Source organism: Petaurus breviceps, unplaced genomic scaffold, assembly GCF_028583685.1.
Source record: "Petaurus breviceps papuanus isolate PSGF00001 unplaced genomic scaffold, PetGlider_PUasm1.0 90723, whole genome shotgun sequence".
Classification (NCBI taxonomy): Eukaryota; Metazoa; Chordata; class Mammalia; order Diprotodontia; family Petauridae; genus Petaurus; species Petaurus breviceps.
Genome location: NW_027187323.1, coordinates 5,285,717 through 5,300,654, shown reverse-complemented (window position 1 = coordinate 5,300,654; position 14,938 = coordinate 5,285,717).

The following is a 14,938-nucleotide window of genomic DNA, read 5'->3' as shown; positions in this document are numbered from 1 at the left end:
TTATATTATATTAATTATATTATATTATATTATATTATATTATATTATATTATATTATATTATATTATATTATATTATATTATATTATATTATATTATATTATATTATATTATATTATATTATATTATATTATATTATATTATATTATATTATATTATATTATATTATATTATATTATATTAATTATATTATATTATATTATATTAATATATATTATTAGGGAGCACAGAACAGCAGTATAAAGCACACAGCAGCTTTTTGCATTAGCCACAAAGGACTCTCTCCAATTCTCCTTTCTCCTTATTTTGCATTAAAGTGACTTGTGACCATAGAGTGGAATCTTTAAGCAGCCAAGAGTCACATTGCCGTGAACCAGCAAAGCTTGCATAGATGGTCCATTTAGAAGAGTGCTGTAGGACCTTGTTACAATTTGCAAGGATATAAAACCCTAACACTCGGGATATTGAGAGGCAATGAAATTGAACTTTGGTACCCTATCACATGAAGCATTCTTGGCTGGGAATAATCACTTTCAGTTGTGTTGTTGTCCTTGGACTGGAAACAGAGTTTTCCGGTTTAGGGATAGCAAAACTTGTTGGCTGTACTGACAAGATTTTAGACTGTGTCCATTTTCATTTAGTAATTTTCTGTCACCTTGAATATAATACACTAGTCTCCAATTCTGACAGAGCAAAAGAAGGAACTTAAACACATCTTTCGAGTTAAAATGAAAAGGAAAATGGTGTATCATTTTGTGGATAAGTGAGCAGGATGCTTTGGGAACATGGAAAGCTGCCATATTTGTAAATATTAACTCAAGAAAAAGTTTAAAAATGGTGACCTAACCATGTAGTTGATCTCAGGAATTGTCTAAAACTGAAAAAAAAAAAAACAAAAAAAGAGGAAGTTGCTCAATGGGGCAGTGATATGTTAGCCGAAGTGTCCTCCCTGGAGGGCTGAGGGCAGTGAAATGACAGTCCTTTCTGAAGAAATGGTATCTCCCAGCACAGCTGTTAAAATTACACCTTCTGTTAATCTCACTCTTACAAATGAATATCAGCTCAAAAATCAACATATGGATTGGGTTCCCTTTTAATGAACTGTTTGGTCATTAAAAAAAAACAACTAGAAGGAAATGTAACTAGCAATTTTAGGTCTTTTTTTAAATTGGTTTTAATTTTTAATAGTAAAATATATCTTACTGTACACGGATTTATCCAGAATTGGAGTCCACTGGGCACTTTAAATTATTTTAAGATAAAAAAAAGAAAAAAAAATTATTTTAAGAATTTTTTTTTTCATTTTGGTGTTGTAGGAAATTAGTATTTCAAAGTACCAGATCCTTTCTCACACTGTAGATAATGTTCTTGTTGCCCTTTGTATCACAGTAGTTTTTCAAATATCTATCATTTTTGCCAAAGGTTCAGTTCCTGCTAAACTCTGTTGTGACCCTACTGGTGCTTTGGAAGTTGCTTCCTTGTGTGTGTCATCCTCTTAAATATAAGACAGCCAAAAGGAAATCCTTGCCCATTCTATGTGCCCATTTCTTCCATCAAAATTAGTTGGGGAAGGTATTTATTTATCTTTTTTTTGTACAAGAACCCTTTCTTGATAACTTTGAAACCCTTATCTTATTCTTTATCTTTGAAATGTTTATATGCTTCTAACTGCCAAGTATTAAGGAGTTAGGAGTCTCAGAAAAGACCCTTTCCCCTTTGACCACCACCACCACCACTACCAAAAAAAAATCATTCCTATTTCAAGTTTTCAAAACCCTCTGCCTATCTCATTCAAAGATCACAACAGGAGGTAAGGGGATAATGAAAATAAATACAATGAAAAAATACAGACAGTGCCAATTATTCTTTGAAGATAAAGAGCTAGCCACCATGTGGTTAAAGTAGAAATGAATGTGGTGGATGCATAGGCTGATGTTCTCAGATAAAATAGGGTTGATGACTGAATTTAATGAATCCCACTGCTTATTGACTAATGTGAATGCTTAAGTCTGTGGACTTAGAGAAAGGAATTTAGAAACCCTTATATTCCAAAGAACCATGTTGAGTCTCCCATCTACAAGGTTGATATTGCTGATTTTCCAGGCATTTTTGAACATGTATGTTCAAGTTTAAGAGTATAAGTAATAAGTAAACATAAGAATAAACATTTTAAAAAAGTAAACAAAAGAATAAACATAAAAATAAGAAATAAGTAAACAACAACTCCTTGTTTCGTCTTGTACTCATTGGCTGAATGCAGAGATGGCTTTGCAAACTTGAAATGTGAGCTATTTAAAAAAAATTTATTTTTGAAGTGGTGGTGGTGATGGTGGTGGTGATGAAGTCTTCCACAGTGATGAATGAAAAGATTTGGGCTTACATAGCAGCTTGGAATTATAGAATTGGGTACATGGTCTTTTCTGAGGCTCTCAACTCCTTACACTTTGGAGGTAGAAGAAAAAAGTTTGTTTACTAGGTAGATTTCTGTCCTTTGAAAGCCTAGGAATTGACTTTAGCAGGGCGCTGGAAAGAGCCCTGGCTTAGCTTTCTCTTGGGCTTTGATGGAATGATATGACTGTTTTGGACTTGGCAATAGAAAGACAACTCTTTGTCTTATGTACTCATGTCGTGTATTTCAGGTAAGCTCTCTAGGTCCTACCCTTCTTTAAATGAACACTAATGATGTTGTCCCACTAAAACTATTAGTTTTTATTTGTTTTTTTCCCACAAGTTGGTCATTCATAGGGAGCCTATAGCAGATAATATGTGTTAGAGCATGTAAAAAGTGACAGTAAAAATATTTTACAAAGTACTGAAGTAGAAGTGGATAGGTAGGTGCAAATGGAACCCAATCTATTTCAATTTTATGTGTCTGACAAAATGTATACCGTACCTGTAATATGATATACATTTATACTTTATATAAAAATGCCTTGTATATTATATTATTAAAATGTAAGTGCAATGATAGTAAATGGATGGTACATTTCTTTAAAGACTTGCTTTTTCTCTAGGTTTTGTAAGTCTGCATCTCTGTAAACATGGGTTTTTAAGGTAATTTTCAAAAAATAAACACTCTACCTAGATTTGTTTCTTTCAGCAGTTTCTGTGTCAAATAGAAGCATCCTCTTTCTAGAAAAGTCAACAAGTATTGATCAAGGACAAACACCTTGCATAGTGTTTCAAAAATGATTACTAACAACAATACATCATTTGTTATAAACACTATTTGATCAACAATCAAGACAAACCTGGAGCCAATTTTAACCTAAAATTCCAATTAGGAATATTTTCAAATATTTTTTATCTTAAAACTTATAGGGAGAATTTAAGAAAAACTGAGACCAAGTTTAATATTCATTGCTCATATTGACTAATATTAGAAATTACAATGTAACACACATATAAAATTTCACACAACTCTATGAGGAAAGAACAAACATAATGTTCTTCCCTTTTTGCAGAGGGGGAAACTGAGCCTCAAAGAGCAGAAGTGCTTTGTCTAAGCTCACAACAACAAAATCTAACAAATTCATAAATGATTCATTTGCTAGATCTCATTCTGAATCCTTGTGATATGTTAGGTGGCAGGCTAATCTTCCTAAACATTCTCCCCTATTCGTCATTGACTAATTTGGTATTGCAGATTCCATGATCGTTAACATATTCTGTGCCATCTTGAAGGCTTTTCTGCCTTTAAGAGTTCCTTATTAAGATATCAAGAGGTAATAACTATCCTAATCAAGTATTCTCTTTTCTGGGCTGATGTGATGACTGAGAACAAGGAAATGGACAAAAGATAGGGAAAAGAGGGACTTGAATATGGACATGTGAAACCTTTCCAGGATATGGCCACTTTCAGTCCATTATTCTCCCACTATCCCTCAATTCCCTTTCTTTTTTTTGAAGCCTATATAATCCTCTCTATCCTTATTTCCATTATCTATCAACTGCCAGGAAATTAAACTTATTTTGTGACTCTACCATTTGGTTCAATTTGGGGAAGGTGGAGATGTTGCTTACACATCAATTAAGGGAAGGGAAGGTGGGATTGTACTCTCCATTCCTTACTCTTTTTTTGTAAGTATGTCAAAACTTTGACATGACTGGGACCACATCATCTAGGTTATCCAATTCCATTCCTAAAGGATGGTAGCAGGGGTCCCTGACAATTAGCAATTTAACAGTTAATAGGGACTTCCTATAATTAAGGCCATAGTCTCAAGGAAGGGGAGGAGACCACATTTTTCCATTGGCCCTCTAGTTGAATTTCTCCAGGAAAGAAGCTGTCCCAATAGAGGTCAGGTCCAGATTCTTGGGAAAGCTGTCTGCATACGATGTCGTCTTTTTCAGATTCCAAGGCTCAGGGGATGATCCTTATATGACTAGAGTTCAAATGTACAATACAAGAGCTCCCAGAAACATGACTTGACATATAAAGGTCCAGTTTTTAGCCATGCAAGACTAGGTTCAAACAAATAGTTCAGTTTTCTTAGCCACACAGGGCTAGGCTCAGTTAATACAATGAGGTTTTTCTCACAATTTTACAAAATGACATAATTACACTAAGTCAGGTACATGTCACCAAGATAACCAAGAAAACTTACATACAAAACTATACAAGAATCATAATGAACATACACTTCCTTGTATCGCAGTGTCCTATTTCATTTAAGCAACACTTTTAAATCCCAGATGCCTCCTGTAGTTATGGAATCTAAATAGGAGTTTTGCTTCTCCAGTTCAGATCTAGAGATGACCAGATAATTTTGACTTAATATAAATTAGTACAATTACTTAAGATTAGTGCCATAGTTGGAAACTACAAAGAATTTTCATTTTTTTTTATTCTTTGCTATTTCTACCTTTCCTAAATCCTGTATCTGGTATAGGAGTCCTGTAAAATATGAAAAACCTTTTTTAAAAATTGATTTCATCTGTCCTTTGTAAAATTATCAGACAGATGCATTAACAAATTAACGTGAGCTTCACCCTTACCACTATCTTATACTATCCTTGTGCTAAAATCCATTTTTAAAGCCAATTTTATGCATCTGTATTTAATCCTAGTTTTCATCTAGCCTGATCCTGTTGCTCTCCTCAAACTTCACTATCCTGGTCAATCAGGCATCTATTTCATTACTTTTTGCCTTATTACTAATCATCTGCTTCTTTGAGGGATGTTATCTCTATATTTATTCATTTATTTGGCCCTGAATATTACTTCTTAGTGAATTTGCTATAGAATAAGAGAGGGACAAAGTTATAAACCTTGCCAGAAGGAAAACATCCTTAGCCTTGTTTGATTCCAGGCATAGGTCATCTCCACTAGTCATTCAGGTAGTCACCAGATGCTGAAAGCAAGGCTTAGGCATAAATAGGTGGGAGGTTTCCTTTTTCAGAAAGAAAAGACACAATTGGGAAAGTCAGAGAGATCCCATCTGGGCAGTGTCCGAGGCTGTCCCCAAACTTTTCCAAGCACAGAAATCAACTTTGAACAGTTCGCAGCCTGCAGCCTCTGCCATCCCATTTATGATGGCTTTTATGATGACTCCTGTAATGAAAGCTTAGAAGAATAGTAAAATTTACAGTCTCTCAAATTATTAAATAGCAAATAAATGTGGACTAGTGTCCTTCAGATAGAGTCATCTAAAATTTGATTCAGCTATTAATTACAAACTTGTTTCTGCCTTCCCAAAACTTCCTCATGTTCTCTCAACATACTTCTAAAACTGATATCAACTATTTAGAAACAGGAGGGGCTGGATGAACCCCATTTGTCCCCTAACCTTCTCATCTGCTTTGTTCAGCTTTTCATAAATAGACTTTAAAGACAGTTTGAATTAACCTGGTTAAAAGAGGTATCTTTCTTTTCTCTCAACTAAAGTAACTCTCATTAACTTAAATATCAGGTACCCAAGTACCCCATCATTTCAAGAACCCGATCATTCCCCCCCCTTAAACAGCAGGGACCCAAAATCATTTGGGTAGATCTGTAGATTTTACAAACCTTAGAAGAGGATTTACAGGGTCTTTTCTTCACATAATAAGTAGTTTTTCCCAAGCATGGTATTGCAAATAATTGATTTATGAATTGAAACTTAAAAAGAAAAACTTAAAAGTGCATGATTTCTTAAATTACAACATTTCAGAATATCATAACTGATATTCTGACATGATCAGAGTACTTCATCCATCATTTTTTTGTTCCTCTGACAGTATAATTCTTAATGGCATTTCTAAATGTATGAGAAACTGTTTCTGTTATAACATTTATAATACCAATGTTTACCAGTAACAATGTCAGAAACAATTATGATGTATCTAAATTTAAAATTTAAAATTCAAACCAAAATCAAGTAATTACCAATCTGGTGATCTTAATTTAGTAATTTCCAAATTGCTTTGCACAGAAAATCGTTCATCCCATAACCATTGACACAAACCTCACACCTAAGAAAGGTTTCACTTAAGGTTGACAAACATAATAATTATAAAATAAACCTTCAAGTATGGGAATATCCTAAAACTAATTTGGTGTTAAAAAGCTCCTAATATAAATTTCTCAAGACATTGTATATTCACATACATTCAAGTTAACATATATATATATATATATATATATATATATATATCCATATCCTTAGATGACTCAACAGCTTCATAATAGTAATAAGAAAAGTGTTTTTAACATCAGAGTTCATAATTTTTCCAAATTACATAATTTAGCCAATATTTTAAATGAAATATCAACATTACTATCACCTGTTTGTAACACAAATGTAAATTTAAATGAACAGATTTTATAACAAAAACCCAATACACATGCAATAAGAAATTCAGATTTTAAAAAAAATAGCTGTCATACTATTCCTACTTCAAAAATGTTTCTTAAGTTCATTTAGCTAAATAGACTTTTAGAAACACAACACAGTCTCAGAAAGATGGCAACAAAATGACAATAAATATCAAATGGCTTATACAATAATTGATTTTATCAATTCTGGCATGGATTCAAAGTTAAAGAGATATCAACATATGCCAGTCATTGTATTTTACAAATCAAGTGTTTCACAAAGGCTATTAAATTTCCCTTTTTCAAATTCAAGGAACAAGTCAAGCTGAGATACAAAGAACTTCTTTCTTTACAGCAATCCCAATATCCTATCTCCAATTTTTTTTTAATTTTTTTGTTTTTTCCATTGTTCAAATACTTTATTAACTTCTGATTTACATCACTGATTTCTGCCAGATTTTAAGTTACAAATTTTCTCCCTGATTTTCCCCTAACCACCGCCCCAAAATAGCAGTCCTACAGGATATCCCCTCCTCCAATCGGCTCTCTCCCACATTTTTTCCCATACCCCTTTCGAATTTTCCAGTAGGGCATGGTGGATCTCTATGGCGCAGTGCTTGTATATATTATTTCCCAATTACATGTAAAAGAGTATTAATGATAGTATATATACATATATATATACATACATACATACATACATACACACACATACATATATATATATATATAAATATATATATATATATATATATATATAAACATTTGATTTTAAAACTTTGAGTTCCAGATTCATTGCCTTCCTCCCTTGTTGCCCACCTTTACTGGGAAGATAAGCAGTTCAGTATAGGTTGTACATGTATAGCTAATGCAAAACAGTAACACAGTAGATATATTGTAAAAGAATGACTATCTTTCCCTCCCTCCTATCCCACCTCCCACTTGTTCTATTCTCTAATTTGATCCTGTCCCTTTTCAAAAGTGGGTGCTTCCAACTTCCCACCCCCTCAGACTGCCCTCCCTTCCATCATCCCCCCTATTATCCTGTTCCCACCTACTCTCCTGTAGGGTGAGATACCCTATTTAGTATGTATTTCAATCCCTCCCTGAGCCAAATTCAATGAGAATAAGGTTGGCCCATTCCCTTTTGCCTTCCTATTCTTCCCCTCCATTGTAAACATTTTCACTTGCCTCTTCTATATGAGATAGTTTACCCCATTCTGTCTCTCCCCATATCCTCTCATTATATTCCTCTCTCACCTCTTCATTTTACCTTTTAAGTGTCATCCCTTCCTATTAAATTGGTCCTGTGCCCTCTATCTATGTATACCTGTAAAAATAAATACACACATTCACATATGTATTCATATGCCTATATACCCTCACATATAGACATATATATATTTATATTTATATTCCCTTCAACTATTCTCATACTGAGAAAAGTTTCATCAGTTACAATTATTGTTTTTCCATGTAGGAATGTTAAAAGTCCAACTTTATAAATTCCTTATGATTTCTTTTCCCTGTTTACCTTCTCATGCTTCCCTTGCTTCTTGAATCTGAATGTCAAATTTTCTATTTAACTCTGGATTTTCATCAAGAATGCTTGAAAGTCCTCTATTCCCCTGAATTATCATATTTTCCCCTGAAACATGATACTCAATTTTGCTGGACAGGTGACTCTTGGTTTTAATCCCAGCTCTTTGACCTCCGGAATATCATATTCCCTCAGTACAGAAGCTTCCAGATCCTGGGTTATACTGATTGTGTTTCCACAATATTCAAATTGTTTCTTCCTGGCTGCTTGAAATATTCTCTCCTTAATCTGGGAATTCTGGAACTTGGCTATAATATTCCCAGGAGTTTTCTTTTGGGGATCTTTTTCAGGAGGTGATCGGTGGATTCTTTCAACCTCTATTTTGCCCTCTGGTTCTAAAACATCACGGCAGTTTTCTTTGAGAACTTCCTGGAGAATGATTTCTAGGTTCTCACTTTGATCATGTCTTTCAGGTAGTCCAATAATTTTAAAATTATCTCTCCTGGATCTATTTTCCAGGTCAGTGGTTTTTCCCATGAGGTATTTCACATTGCTTTCTATTCTTTCATATGTTTGGATCTTTTTGACAGCATCTTGATTTCTCATAAATTCATTAGCTTCCATTTGCTCCAATCTAATTCTGAAGCAATGATTCTCCTCATTGAGCTTTTGAGATTCTTTTGCCAACTGGCAACTTCAGCTTTTTAAGGTATTCTTCTCCTCATTGCCTTTTTGAGCCTCTTTTGCCATTGGAGTTAGTCTATTTTTTAAGGTATGATTTTCCTCAGTCAGGCTGTTGACTCTCACTTTGTAATTTTCTTGCATTGTTCTCATTTCTCTTCCCAATTTTTCTTCCACTTTTCTTATCTGCTTGTTAAGTTCCTCTATGGCCTGTAACAGCTTGTATTTTCCTTTGATGCTTTTGGTGCAGGGGTTCTGACTTCACTGTCTTCCTCCTCTTCCATGCTTTTCTCCTTTTTGTTCCCAAAATAGTAGTCGAATGTTGGAATCTTCTGTCTGCTTTGTTTCCTTTGCCTGGTCATGTCGCCCCTCAGTCACTTGACCCCTGGGCTTTTTGCCACAGTAGGACTCTGCCACCAGACAGGGGAGCTTTCTTCCCCAATGCTGGGGTTTTCTCAGCTGCCAGAGGTATTAGATGGGTGCCCTCTCTAAGTTCTCCACTTGCCCTGGCAAGCTGGACACATACCCCAGGACCTCCATCCTAGACTGCAATCCAGATCCAAGAAGGTTAAAGCAAGAGCAATTACCCCTCAGACAGACACCTACACTATGAAAGCCAGGAGGTGAAGCTGCCACATGGATCTGGCTGGCTCTGCCAGGGTCTCAGCGGTTTCTCGCCCCGGTGGCAAAAGTCACATATTCCCACTTACTGGGTCCCAAAGTCCAGACTGCACTGACCTCTCACTTTGTCCTTCGCATCTATGTGTTCATAAATCTGGAAATGGCCACAGCTGCTGCTGACCTGGAGTCCCTCAGGCCAGGGGCTGGTCAGGTCCGCCCTGGGGCTAAAGCCTTGTTGTGGGTCTGGGCTCGGCTCAAAGAGCACTGTGCTGGCTAATTCCTGCCAGCCTACCAGGCTGTCCTCAGGGGGAGGTTAGCTTCTCTGTGTCATTTTGTGGGTTCTGCAGCTCCAAAGTTTGGAGTCCCCTTTTTACAGGGATGGGGAAAGGTGGAAACTGGAGCAGTGGGGAGGTCCTGCTTCTACTCAGCCATCTTGACTCCGCCCCAATAGAACATTTATTCTAAATGACATGGGAATAGTTAGACAAGGGAAAAGAAGTTTGTGAAACAAAGGTATGAATATAAGTTAATCATTATCCCATATACTAAGCCTGGGATACATCTGAGCTACTAAAGTTTGTGTTACATCTGAGCTATTCAGCCTAAAATTATATTCTTTCCACAGCCTAAATAGTTTAGTAAAAGGGTATTTAGCCTAGCTCCCACTAGCAATAGATTTAGATCCCCAGGTACCCTAAAGCCCATCTCTCTAAGTAAGCAGACCCTGAAGTTTTTACTTCAAGTTTCCCAAACCCTCTCTTCAGTGTTATGAGCACTGCCTTTCTTCTCCCAAATTGACCATCCCATAACCAGGGTCTGCTACAGCTAAGCATTCATAGAGGTTTATTTGATAGAGTATAAGCTGATAATGTGCTTTGAGTGTGATGAGTTTGGAAAAATGGAGGGTTTCCCCCTGAAATATACAGTTCACTCTGTACCATGAAGCCCCAACTTCATTACCATCTAAGAGGTCTCTCCCTTGTTGCAAATGATCCCTTTGCTTGTTCCAGTGCCAAGGAATTACAGAAGGTTGCTAAGGACTCCTGGAAAACAATGGAGCAGGGAGAAAAGAAAAAGAGTAAAAAGAGAAAAACAAGAGAGCTACAGCTAAGAGAAAGATTTAAGAGAGAAAATCAGAAAAGTGAGGAAAAAGCTTGGCAGTGAGAAATAGTGTGTTCCAAACTCTGCACTGACTGGTTGTGTGACCTAGAATAAATCATTTAACCTTGGGAGATGAGAAAAAGAGAGGAGAAAATGAGGTCATAAGTCAACTAGCCTCTTCACTTGGTAAGATCAATCATTATTATATGCAATTTGGAAATGCAATTAATGTCATCTCAAAGTTTATATTATTGTTGTATTTCTATACTGTATATTGTAAAACCTGAGTGAGGAGAAAATTGTGTAAGACCAGTTATATTACCTTAAATATACATACATATATATTTATATATGTGTATATATATATATATATATATATAATTTAGAAAAACTTGTAAGAATGTTAACTAAGCTATTTTTGGCTACTATTTTAATGCTAAAACTTATAACTGTTAATTGATTACTGTATATGGAAAGGAGGAAACTAACTGGATGAAGAAGTTGCAAAGATCAAAAAGGATTTTTATAAATTGGCTTTTATATTTTAGAAGGATGCTCAAAGGAATTCCTTATGTTTTAATATCTGATATATCTTTATTGCTTATTGCAGCTGCATTAGAATATAAATAATTGTAACTGGCTCTAAGCTGTGATTGGTGAACTTGTTGTTTAAGGTAAAAAGCACTTGGGACCATAACTGCATTTTATTTTGAGTCTGAATTGGGGTATAGTTGTCTGCATTAAATCAGTGTCTGAGAGAAAATGCCACTAGCTACTCAGAAGAATGTGATCCTGTTCTGTCAACAGATGGAAGTCCATATTTGGTAACGGCCAAAGGGACAATCTCAGTCTCTGTCTAGGATAGGATCCCTCCGGGCTCAGTTTACCTATGAGGTTCCTTTGAAAAGGAATGTTTACCCCCTATTCCTGAGTCTAGCTATGAGATGGAACAGATGCTGCATGATTGGATATCTATGACTGTGCCTGAATTTACAGAAAGTCAAGGATGTTTTCCAGTGGTACATTTGGAATGTCACATGTCCCTGCTTTTTCCTTCTATAACAGGTTTCTATGATTAGAACAAGAAGTCAGTGAAACATAGGAGTTTTTTCATGTTAGCTTACTGGAAAATCTATTATTATTATTTATCTAAAAATAGAATGTGTACATAAAGTTATGCAAACTGCTTAAGATCATTTAAAAGTCTTCAATTAACTTCCTTCATAAAAGTTTAGTGTTCATTTATAAATCTTGAAACTGTTTCGAAGAAGGAAAATGTTTTAGAAGAAATTTTTAAAATGTCTAATGTGATTTTAAGAGACCCACTAAAACCTCCACTTGCAAAATTGATATAACAAGTTGTAAAGCAGAAGAGAACTTGGTATTTTGATCCATTATTTAAGCGTGTTAATATTTGTAACTGAATACATATGTGTAAAATTCATAACCCTTTTTGAAATTCTGTTTGGCACCCCACCTTCTATTGTATTTAGGGTGATGAATGCTATTATGTATGACTGTTAATGATTTACTTCTCAAGTCCCACCAAGCTGTCCGAGACATCCAGGATGGAGTCCGAGAGGTGTACCAGACCACTCTGCAGTTAAGGTGGCCAGAAGAAGATCCTGGATCCACCCCTCACACATCAAGATGACGGCTCCTCCCAACTCACTAGAACTGTGGGTAACAGCCAGCTGGTGACTTACAACTGAAGATTAAGAGACTCTCCCGACGCTCCTGTTCCTGGCATTCCTGCCTTTGGCCGGTTCCAACTCCTATGCTCCCACCTTGTATTCTTGGACTCTTACTAAGACAATTGATGGGACTCTGCTAGCAAAGAATGTGACTCATAGCCAGCCCACTCTTTTTCTTTGATCACTGTGCCCCAGATTCATGTTGTTTCCCTATACAGGCATGTATTCTGTGGGGACCGAAGATGCTGCTTGTGGTGACGTGGGCAGAAAAGCAGCCTTTGGTCAACCCAGTCGTATGTCTGCCCTGAGGATGGGTCCCCCGAGTGTGGGGGACAGGGAAATATCACTATGCCAATTGGGATTGTGTAATTATTGCTGACTGGGTCTCCAGTGGCAGCCGTGACCACCAAATTTAATTTCACTGTAAGTCATATAACCCAGTTGTAATCAGGGTTTTGGACTGGACAAAACAGGATTGGAAAAACTGGGATACCTTGGGGAATCAGACTTTATGTCGCAGAAAAGGACCCCGGGGCTTGTTCACTGCTCAACGCACTCCGGTGCCAAAGGATCTTACTCCCCACTGGTCGCAACCTCAACCCACCTCCTGGTAGCGATCTAACCCCAGATGGCTCCCCTGTTTCACTCATTACAATCACCCCTGAAGATCCAGGCAGCACTCTGTCAGACCCCAAGTTCCTCAGACCCGAGCTTAATTTCTGACTGCTTGTATGCAAGAACACCTTTTTGCTGGCAGCCCCCATTTTAGTCCCTATCCTAGTTGGCCTTGGTATGGCAAGATAGGCAGCAGTGGGTACCACTGCCCTAGTGCAAGAGAACAGTCCCCTGGACTCAGCTGACTCCGAGTTTCAACTATGAACAAGAAAAGGGGGGAGTGAAGTGTCAACCAGAAATTATACACCAACGCCCCCTAAACCTGCCAGAAGGGGCCTCTACCAGGGTCCCTGGAAACGACCTAATAGGCCATAATAGTGAGGGAACTTTTCGTATGTGTTGCTAGAAACATACCCCAGATACAAGTCTGTCCTTGTTAGTCCAGATACACGTCTGTTCTTGTTAGGTACCCAAGACTTTACTAGAAATGGCACCCCCCCCCCCTTTGGAATCACATTTTGTTGTTAGCAATATATTACACTATAAAAATGCATCTTTCAGGAGACTTGATGCTGCCTTCCCTACTGGGTAGGCAGTCACCGTGGTTAATAAACACTCCTATCAAATTATAATGAACTTTGCTGTCATGTCCATTTCAATTGTCTTTTCTCTATTTTTTTCTTCTTGCCTGATTGGTCTTCATTTTTAACCTCCTTGCCAGGTTTATCTTCTCCAGGTTTCAAGCCATCAACCTCTAGACAACCACTAAGGCTATGCAAATCTCCCACTGAATCCAAGTTTTCCAGCCCACTGGACCTGGCATGATCCAAGTTCCAGTGTCTGACCCCTTGAATGTGAAGTCTGACCCCTTTGAACCACACCCAGAGAAGCAGGGACAGCTCTATGACCCTTGTCAGCAGGAAGCACTTTCAGAAACTGAGACCTTTGCACTTTACACAAAAGGAATTTGGGTCCCATTTGTTTGAGGGGGGAATGATGAGATGCAGGCTCTGGGAACCGCCCTTGAACTCTGATTAAACCATCCCCTTTGATGAGGCATTGGCATGAGCCCATAAGCCTTACGTTGTGGCTGGGCCCAGACCTTTGTTACTAGACTTCCCACCCTTGAAATGTCCTAGCCCAACATTGTCTGTAGTCTCCAGGTAGCCTCCAGCAACTTCCCACCCTTAATCACTCATTGACCTCCTCTGGCTTCTCCTGAAGATCCTCCCCAATCTCCTCCTCTAAACCACCCCTAGATTCCTCCCACAACTTTCTGCAGATAAGATCTCACCTCCCCTCTATATGTTGTGAGAGCACCATAGAATTTTCTAGCACAGACTTACTTTGTGTCCAATACAAGTGAACTTTTAATAAACTTTACTTTTCTTTGGCTGAGAAGACTTCATTCGAATTCATTCAGCAGGACCTGGCATACTGATATTTTGGGGTCTCCAGAGCATCCCTAACACTCCTTATGAGTAATCTCTTTAATATTTGAACAATGTTCTAAATAATTATTGTTAGAGAAATGCAAATTAAAAAGACCTTGAGATATCATTTTACACCTAACAGATTGGCTAAAACGATAGAAGGGGAAAATGACAAATGTTGGAAGGGATATGAAAAAACAGGTACACTAATTGTTGTCAGTATTGGTATAATGATGAACTGATTCAACCATTTTAGAGAAACATCTGGAATTATGTCCAAAGAGTTATTAAACTACCTATGCTCCAGAAGCCAAGGTGGCAAAAGTAAACTCTAGCTGCTCTGATTCCCCCTCCCTCATCCAGAAAGCCCAGAGATAAATGTCCCACCCAGAATAAATTCCTGAAACAGTGGAAATGGCCTCAGGCTTAGGAGTCACTGAGAAAGGGTGCACCTGAGG